The sequence below is a fragment of the Capra hircus genome, chromosome 13 (assembly GCF_001704415.2).
Source record: "Capra hircus breed San Clemente chromosome 13, ASM170441v1, whole genome shotgun sequence".
NCBI lineage: Eukaryota > Metazoa > Chordata > Mammalia > Artiodactyla > Bovidae > Capra > Capra hircus.
The window spans coordinates 78,359,564-78,369,038 of record NC_030820.1 but is presented as its reverse complement, the minus strand read 5'-3'; the positions used below and the strand labels follow the sequence as shown (position 1 = coordinate 78,369,038).

General features: G+C 45.6%; 1 protein-coding gene across 6 annotated transcripts in view; it reads left to right on the top strand.

Moving 5' to 3' along the window:
- The window catches only part of ADNP (activity dependent neuroprotector homeobox), a 30,850-nt gene continuing 24,616 nt past the window's right edge, over window positions 3,242-9,475 (top strand). Inside the window, exons 1-2 of one of the 6 annotated variants that reach the window (XM_018058030.1) lie at window positions 3,242-3,415; window positions 5,453-5,626. The gene's annotated coding sequence lies outside the window, so the exon portion shown is untranslated. The other 5 variants (XM_018058032.1, XM_018058031.1, XM_018058034.1 and 2 more) reach the window with 5 other exon arrangements.

The following is a 9,475-nucleotide window of genomic DNA, read 5'->3' as shown; positions in this document are numbered from 1 at the left end:
ACATTAAGGCATGAATCTAGCTGCTGTAATAATTTTTATTTTTTGGCCAGGCCTTGAGGCCTGTGGAGTCCTACTTCCCCAACTAGGGCTTGAACCGGAGTCCCGGGCAGTGAAAGCACCACGTCCTAACCACTGAACTGCCAGGGAATTACCACCTATAGTAATTTTTAAACAACTGTTTTTTCCCTCAAAATAATTTGTTTTCATGTTATTTCAGGACCCTTAACAAAGCATACATAATATGAGTAAATCCCCTAGATGTCTTCTTTTGAGAAAACTGTTCTGCAAATTAAAAGGTTGTTCAGTAAAGCCAGCACAGATAACTCTGTTTACCCATTTTAAGAAGGTATTGCAAATAAGATCAGTTTCCAATTATAACATAGCTTTTAGATCATGTCGTATCTTTTAAAATTTTGAGTGAGACATACTTTGAGCAAATAAGCTTAAAATCAAGATAACTTTTCCTTTACAAGTAAAAGGGAGAGGCGTCTCTAAATAAACATATTTAGTGGACAGTATTTCTCTGACTACATTGTCCTAGTTTAATTTGGCTGCTAAAGCAATTTAAAATCTGATTTTTCCATTTGCATTCCCAGCAGATCTTACCAGAAATGAATACCAGGGTATACCACCTTTGGTGTCATTTTGAACATCACCTGTTCCTGTGGTTGAATTCATAGGATATGCTTTAATAAGGGCCAGTACTGTTCTGTCCCTCTTTTGTGCAGAGCCCACCATGGACCCCTCTCCTTGGGGAAATGACTTCTCTCATCACTGATAACAACTAGAAAATTTATCATCACTGATGTAAAATTAGCTTTACGCTAACAGAAATAATTTTTTGTATGCTTTCTTTTTCATCTAAAACCAAAGTTAAATCTTTATTGTCAGTGATGTGGAGCAGAGATTAAATAACCACCTCAGGGAACTCACTACTAAAGTATCGCCTTCTCAGATGCCACTGGCGTAGGTTAGGTACCTTTTGCCTTTTTTAGTCTTTTGATTCTTATTCCTACAATCATTCCAACAGTATCACCGTTGGAATTTACAGTAAAGTATTTGGGCAGTGAAAACTTTCACCATTTGGAAGTTATTAGAAAAAAATCTGGACTATTCAGATGCATTTTTGTACTAAGTCTAGTGACTTAAACACTGGAAAATCTATTTAAACATTTACATGTGAATCCAGCATCCCTTTTTACTTCGTAAATGGGGCCAAGGATGAAATCCAGATGTTCTCCCTTTGTATTGGTATTATCTCTGTATGAATCTAAGTATGGTATCTAAAAAAAACTAAGTTATTTTGCTTATTTCATATTAGTTGTTGCTAGTGTCTTCTGCAACATGTAATTAGATTCGTCATCTTTGTCTCTAAAATCAAACTGTTTTCAGTGTCCCCCCCCTTTTTTTTTCTACAACTTTTTCCAGCTATTGTTTTCCCTTGAAGTATTGATTTGGCTTTTGAAGATATATTTTATCACAATTTCAGAAATGAATGGAATACTGAGTTGGATGAAACAGCTTGTTAAATCTGCTAACTGAAGCCTTAGACAGTAAGCTCTATGTAACCATAATTTGTACTGTTTTCAATTAAGTCAGCTTCTTTGGGGATGTTACCTATTGTTTGAAACTTAACTTGAAATTTAGAGAAACAGCAAAGTAAGTATAAAGATGTACAGAGCACATCTTAATGGGTTTGGTTAATTCTCCACAATAGACTTTATTGTTCAGTATGTTTAGCCAATGATAGACACTCAACTATAAAAAATGGGTTCAAGAATGTTGAGATGATGTGTTGGCTGGGGTTGACCTAACTCTTCAAAGCCCTCCGTTATGTCCTGTGCTAGCCAAATTGTGGGAGCACTTAAAGTGACTGTCTTTGGGACTATTCTGTGGTTTTCAAGGATCTTATGGAGGCCCACTGGCAACATCATTTCTCATCCTTGGCTCACTAGTCCAGTGGCCTCAAAAAACTAGGGATCCCATTTGTTTTCTTCAGGCCGAAGAGACGAGCCCATCTCTGATTTGGAAGAAGAGTGCCCTGTCCCCGGGTAACAGCTGGCCTTCTGTAAAACGCAGGCCTGTCCACTAAATAGCCCACCCCACCCCCAAGGGGTCAAGCACCCATGAGTTGGTTTGCAACTCAGGTCGGTGTGTGAAGCACGAGGCCCTCACGCCTCCTTTAAGGCAGGAAGTGTCGGGCACGGCCGGCCAGGTGTCCTGGGCTTCCTTCTCCCGAGCCCGGGAGCGCGGGCTTCCCAGCACGTGGAGCCGCGGGGCTGCCCACACGCCCCTCCCGCCAGATGTAGTCCAGGCCCAGCCGGGCCCGCGCAGGGATCCCCAGCACGGCCACCTGACTGAGTGCAGGGCGTGCTGCGGCCCGCTGCTGGTACCTCCGCCGTCGGCGCTGTGACCAGAGGAAGGCGCCCGCCGTGCACAAGGGCCATGGAAGCGCACTGCGGCCATTATCCGCGGCGCCTCCTAGTGGGTCAATGGCAAATCCTTCTGGTTCTCGCGAGAGCTCCCCCTCAGTGGGGATTATATAATTTCCCTTAGGCGGGGATAGGGGTGCTGATGCTACCCTCCCTCAGAAAAAGTTAACTGCAGGCACATATGGAAGTGAGAGTTGTCTTTGGGGGGCATGGGGGGAAGGGGTATTGGCCCCCATTGCCCCCCCCCACTTAGCTGGACAATGAGTCCTCTTATGCTAATGAGGTGCTTACGTCACTTCCGCTCTTTCTCGGCCGCCATTTTGGCTAGGGCAGGTTCGGGGAGTCGCTCCGAGGCGCTTGTATTGTCTGCCGAGGGGAGACGCGGGATCAGCCCCCTCCCCCGCCCGTTGCCGCCGCCGCCTCCGCCGGCCCGGTCTCCCCTCCGCCGCCCGCCGGGATCCATGAACTGAACTCCCGCCCCCCCCCCCCGGCCGCCGCCATCTTGTGCCCCCTCCCCTTCCCGCAGGCAGCGCTAAGGGGGATTTTGGCGTCTCCTCAGACACAGCTCCCTCTCTCGGTCCCCGCTGCTGAGGAGCGAGAGGAGCGCGGCCGCCGCCGCCGCCCGCCTGCCCGCGCCGGTGAAGCCGCCTCTCCCACACCCTCCGTCTCCTCCCTCCGCCCCTCCTTTGTCTGCACCGCTCGACGACGCTGCCGCCGCCGCCGCCCGCGCGGGGACTGGAGGGATCCGCTCGCGCCGCCGCCGCCGCCCGCCGCTCTGCTGCGCCCGCCGCGCCCCCCGGCAGCAGCCGCGGCCGCGGCGCGAGCCGGAGCCCACCGAGGCCGCCGAGCCGGAGCGCGACGAGGCCCCGGGCGCGCCCTCGCCGCCGCCAGCGCCGTGCCGCCGCCATCCGCCCGCCGCCGCCGCCGCCGCCGCCCGGCCCCCGAGCACGCCGGCCCCGCGCGCGCCTCGAGGCCGAGTCAAGGTAAGCCCGGCGGCCGCCGCGCGCGCGGACCCGCGGCCGCCCCGGCCCCCGACCCTCGGCCCGCGCGGCTCCCGCCCGCCGGCCCCGCCGGCGCATTGTTGTTGGGGCCGCGCGCGCTCCCTTTGCGCACTCCGGTGCCGACGGAGCGCCCGCCCCGGCGCGGACCGCTCCCCGGGCTCTGCTCCGGGGTCCAGGCGCCTCCTCCTGCAGCCCGACCCCTCTTCCCCGCCCCGCGAGCCCGCGGAGGCCGGCAGCCGCCCCGACCGCCAGAGCTTTTGCCGCTAGTGGCATCTCCCTCCACCCCGCCCCCAGCGAGAACCGAGCTGCTCCCATCCTTGGAACCAATCCCTCTCTCCCGCCCCCCCGCCCCAAACGAGCCCCCCACGCACACCCCCATCCCTGGGACGAGCCTTCTGCTGGGTCTCCCCACCTTTAGCTGGGGGAGGGGGGACAGGTTGGGGGGGTGGGGAGCATGCAGGGCACGAAGTGAAAGTCTTTGCCTCCCCTGTGCGGTCCTTCCTCCCCAACATGCCAGCTCCCTTCTATCCTGACCACGGAGTCCTCCACCACCCCTTTTTCTCAGTCGCAGCTGCCTGGTCAGCACGACCTCTTGCGAGCTTTCTGAGCCCCAACTTTGCAGTAAGATGGTGAAAAATGGAAATCCAGAAAGCTGAGAGTTTGGTTTGGGTTTTTTGTTTTTTTAGTGCAATGAATGGGGAATAGTTCTTTGAGCACCCATTTATTCACATCTTCTCTTCCTCTGGACTGCCTCCCTGCCCTCCCCTCCCCCCAAATCTGGATGCCTGTCTGCTGGAAAAGGCGCGATTACCTCTCTTCCTCTTCTTCCCCAGTCCAGGCGCTAAGACCTAATATTCTTTTCAGCCACACACATACCACACTAAGTCTTCTTGATGTTCTTGCATTCCTCCGTTCCTCTGGACAGTTCTTGCAATAACCCCATTTCTCAGACAAAGGCTTAGGAGGGAAAAAGAACCTAACTGTTTCCTGTGTTTGCCATTTTAATACTGTCCATCCCCACAGACCCAAGCCCTTTCCCTGATACTACTTTTGCCAGTGTCTTGAACCTTCAAAATGGAAGGGAAAAAAAAAAAATCTCCAGGGTAGCTTGATAGAGTTTCTTTATAAATCTGCATTGTTGCTTCTGGTTTATGGCCATGAAGAAAATACCAGCCCCCACCCAAAATGCACCGCAGCCAAGTCGGCTAAAGGCAATGAGTGTTGGAGTCAGTAGGGGGCGCATTCCCTGCACTGGGTAAGGCTGCAGAGGGGGGAAGGGCCCCAGAGCTAGAACAGGATGTGCTTCACAGCGCCTTCTACAGACCATGGGAAAATGGACCCAGCAAGACTCTCTGACACTCTTAGTTGGTGAGCTGACAGCAACATGGTGAAGGATCAAGTGAGTCAAGAGCAGTGATTTTATTTCTTTTAAAGAATCCACCCTGCACTTTGTAAGTTTTCTCTTTTGACTTTTTCAAAGTGTTGACCCTTAGACAATCCACATTTGTTCTTGACGAATCACCTTGGCACATCCTTGGTACACAGATTCCCCCTTCTCTGGAATTCTTCCGCCTTAAGCTTTGAATGTGTCACCATATCTTTCCAAGGTCAGATGGTAAAGGGAAAAGTTCAAAACCTGAGAGTAACAGGTTTGGGGGAGTATTGTTGATTTCATTCCTTCTTCATGGCCCCATGTCTTTTCAACTCTTTGAGAGTTCAAAATCCTTGAGGGATGTTAGATTTTAGTGGGGGAGTAATTTTCATAAGCATGTAGATGGGTGTCATGATTTGCAAAGCCTTGTTGGTAAACGTCAAGCCTATGTTGAGTTCTACACTGTTAAACTCAACCAAGTTGACCTTAAAATTTTCCTTCTTTGCAACTTTGGACTTGAAATTGCCATTCATTCTCCCAGTAGCCAACCGCCTTTGCAAAAGTGTTGACACCAGTCTTCTGTGAGCACCCACCTGCTTAGGGTGTGTTGATTTCTGTAGATTTTACTCCTCTTGTTATTTCCGTAGGTGTGAGATGCACAATGCGAAACCTAGGCCCCAGCTTTCGCACCATGATGCGCAGGGTTGTACTTTTTGTACTGAACTGATAGGTGGCCTAGTGGTTATGCCCTGTACTACCATTTTGAGGATCTGGACTCCGTTCCTGCCTTGCTCTTTGGACCACATTGTCAATTCACACCGGTGGGTATATTCATTTTGGAGGGTGGGAACTGCAGCAACAGGGAAGCCAGAGATTTCTTCCTCTTTGGTCACCACCAAAGCCAACACGTCCAAAATTTCGGCTTAGCCACATTCCTCAAGGAACCAGTTAGAGCTGGTTGCCGACGTGGGTTCTGAACAGAGAAATGACTTGTGGCTTGTTTAAGAGAAAAATTTAAAGTTGCTAATATTGTTTTAATGAGTTTCATTCTGCACTCTTGTGTATAAAGTACCTTAAGTTTCCAATTACTGTTATTTTGATGACCCAATCTCAAGAGTGGCTAAGCTTTTAGAAACCATAAAGATTCTCTGATCAGAACAGGCCTTGCCATGAACATGCACTTGCTACCAAAGATTGGCAGTGTTTATTGACACTCGGGTGTACTTTTAAGACCTTGATACAAGTATTTTATAAAGATTCACCAAGATAAATCTTTGGGAAGATAAATGTTGTAGTCTTTGAAACATAGTTAACCAGTTGATGCTTAAGGGAGAATTTGCATTGGACATTTGCTACCAAGTAACATTTTGGTGAGTGAAAAGGAGGCAGCTTGGTTCAGGTATTCCATTAGAGACTTAACTATAATTGCTTTTACAATTTGTTTAGTAATTAGAAGAATCAGATATATAATCTAAATGGTATTACTTGTAATTTTTAAATAGTTTAGTATTTGTTAAGTAGATAAAATTTTGACCTGAATTTGTGTTTGATACAGAGTTGTACAACTTTTTCAATGACTAATTTGAATAAAGTTTCTTCTTTGAGGGTTATGTTGGAGGCAAGTTTGTGAAGGTGTTTTTGTTTGATTTAATAAATTACACATGAGATACAATGTTAACTGATGTCCTTAGTGGTAATAGCCATTTTCCCCCTACAGGAAAACTTGCTGTGAGCTCTTAAAAAGCATAAATTCTGCAATTTCAAAGGTTTCCTGCTTTTGGCGTTCAAAAAAAAAGGTGAAACAGTTGGCCTTGAAGGGCTGAAATTTAGGTAAACTGTGAGGGTTTATTAAAAAGCCTCAATTAACTAGAGGGTGGGGATTGGGTATTCTATTTAATTGAACTTTTAAGTAAATATTCCTTTGTCTTTGACCCATTTTGAAAATTTCCTGATACTGCCTTACTAGAGACTTCTACACTTTGAACAACTAAATCTTTGGGTTTGGTTCTTATAGTCTCTGTGTAGTAAGTAGAGGAAGCTGGACTGTGGACCTCTAAGGATCCTTGGTCCTCGTCATTCTGAAAGTCATCGGTTTCAAACATGCCCGTCATGAACTTGTTTTACTTCAGTTTGTCTTTTTTCCCTTAAACCAGAGTGCAGGAAAAGTTATAATACTATTTATATTAAGAATAAAATATCAGTATGTTGAATAGACTAAATGTCAAGTAAGTTCTAGATAATTGTTATTTTGATGACCCAGTCTCAAGAGTTGCTAAGCTTCTAAAAACCTGAAACATTCTCTGATCAGAACAAACCTTTCCATGAGTGTGTACTTGTTCACAAATAATCAATAGGCTTTTATCAAATAAAAACAGCTTTTGATTTTTATTAGTGACATACACTCCTACATGTGTTTATTATTTATATTTGATTGCTAGAAGTATAATTATATTAGGTGTATTATATATTGAAGTGTAACTACTGGTAAGTTTTAGAAAATATTAAAAGTATTTTTTAGTGTTTAAGTAACAATCTGGTGGTTAATGTACACATTCTGACTGCACATTTAATTGTGAAAAATACAGTTTAATAAGGAAGATAGGGCTGTTCTGTTGTAAAGGAACAAGTAGGGATCCCTCCTTGGGTAGGGAAAAAATAAAAGGAAAACTTGAGAATTTATTCTGAAAGTAGTATTTTTTCTTTTGAGAACCATGTGTAAATAACAAATTGTATAAGTTGTCGTAGACCTTGGCAGATTGATTTTCTTAATAGATGGGTGGATATATGTATATAGATATTAAACATTATACTTTTTTAGTGTTGATATATACAAGTAAAAGGTCCGAATATCAGAAGTAATGTTTAAAAACAATACATTTAAGTGTACGGGGGGGAAAAATCAATTAAATGTCAGGGGTGTTTTTTTTTTTTAATCTGTTTGAATCTACAACATTTTTTTAAATGTGAAAATACAAAAAAATTTAATTCTTGTTTTATAAGATTAGAAACTAATTCGTAGCTTACATCAAGGTGCTCAAGTGCTGTTGTGCAAGAAACTGCTTGTTCAACTTAGACTTCCAAAGGACTTTCACTCTTAAAAAACGTCAGTCTGTTATATCTTCCAGAAGGTGAAACATTTTCCATGAGAGTGTAATTTTCATTTATTTGCCTAAGAGGCGTGAACATGGGAAGAAATGTTGCTCACTGAGTATTAGCTATAGGCAAACTCACAGGCCTTGATGTGTTGCGAGCATCGTGTAGACTCACAGAGGCTCTCCTCCCCTGGTTCTGTAAGAACTTATGGTGGTAAGTCCGGAGCAAAAAGTCCGGAGCAGATGCCAGACTGTGCTGATGTGCGTCTGTGTTAGTCACACGTCTTGTGGTGTTAGTTTGGAAACTTGCTGTTTGAAGCTGATATGAGCCAAACCTCACACTGATTAAGTGAATTGATATTTTGAATGTAGAGGCTGTTTCTTGTTGACACATTGGCACCTTCCGCCTTGATTGCTGAGTGGCCACAGTCCCACGTGACTGTGTGTTTATTTGTTTGCCTGATTCAGTTCATTGGAAAGTGAGGATGGATGATTGGGTTCCCTCAGTCTCTTGGGGTCTCAGTACCCCTTAGACCTTTGTTTTGATCACAACCTGTCTTGGATAATCTGCCAGTTGAGGGGTCGGTGGAAATGAGAATTCACCCTCTGCTTCACTGGAAGGAGAAGGCTCTCTGAATATTAGCAGGCTTCTCAAATTGGAAGATACATATCTCTCTCTCTCAACTTGATTGTGTAGGGATATGCTTGTATACAGGAAGTCAGGTAAAAAGTGAGCCAGGTATGTGAAGTGAGTTTTGATGAGAGGCGCACACTTTTGTTCTAATAAGTGTAAAATGCAGAATTCTTTCACTGTTACAGTCCTTGGTTGCAGTTTCTCTCTGTGTGTGTGCCTGTCCACTGTCTTTAGATGCAGTCACAGGCCTCCTTGGTTTTATTGATCCCTAGCTTAGTTCCAAGACAGCAGCTAGAGAAATCCTGATTATCTCAAGAATTTTAGCAGTGTTCCAGAAATAAAGGCTTGAAAATTAGAAGAGCATAAAAGACTTTGAAGAAGACCGCCCTGAACATACGCCACAGTTTAAGACTGCATTGTAGCTGAAAAACATGCCCGGAATCTGTAAGAGACTCCTACATGGACCATCTCTTAGAATTAAAAACAAATCCTTCCACATCCTAATTCCTTCTCCAGTAAGGGTTTAGATTTGTAATGGAGTCTCTTAGCTTTGAGTTGTTTGTATGTCATTTCACATATGATTTGGTCAAAGCCTTTAGTATTGGTATCATTTTCTTAGCACTTTATAAACCGTTCTCAATTCTCTCAGGACTGTCCTTGTTTCACTAGTAGGGAAATCAAGGCACTACGGTGTGCAGCAGTGAAGTGAGCTTTGGAATACGTCTGGCCTGGCCCCCAGGCCTGCGTTTGGAGCACAGGCTTTTATAGTGCCCCTGTGAGCTGTTTGGCTAATGAGGGCCCACACGAGTGCTTCATAACTTCATAGTGATGTTTTGTGTTTGGATGTCAGCTAACACCCAAGGATCCCATGTAGGCTGTGCAGTTAGAGCATCGAGCTGTACACTAGCTTCTTTATGGATGAGAGCTGTGCCAGTGGTTGTTGA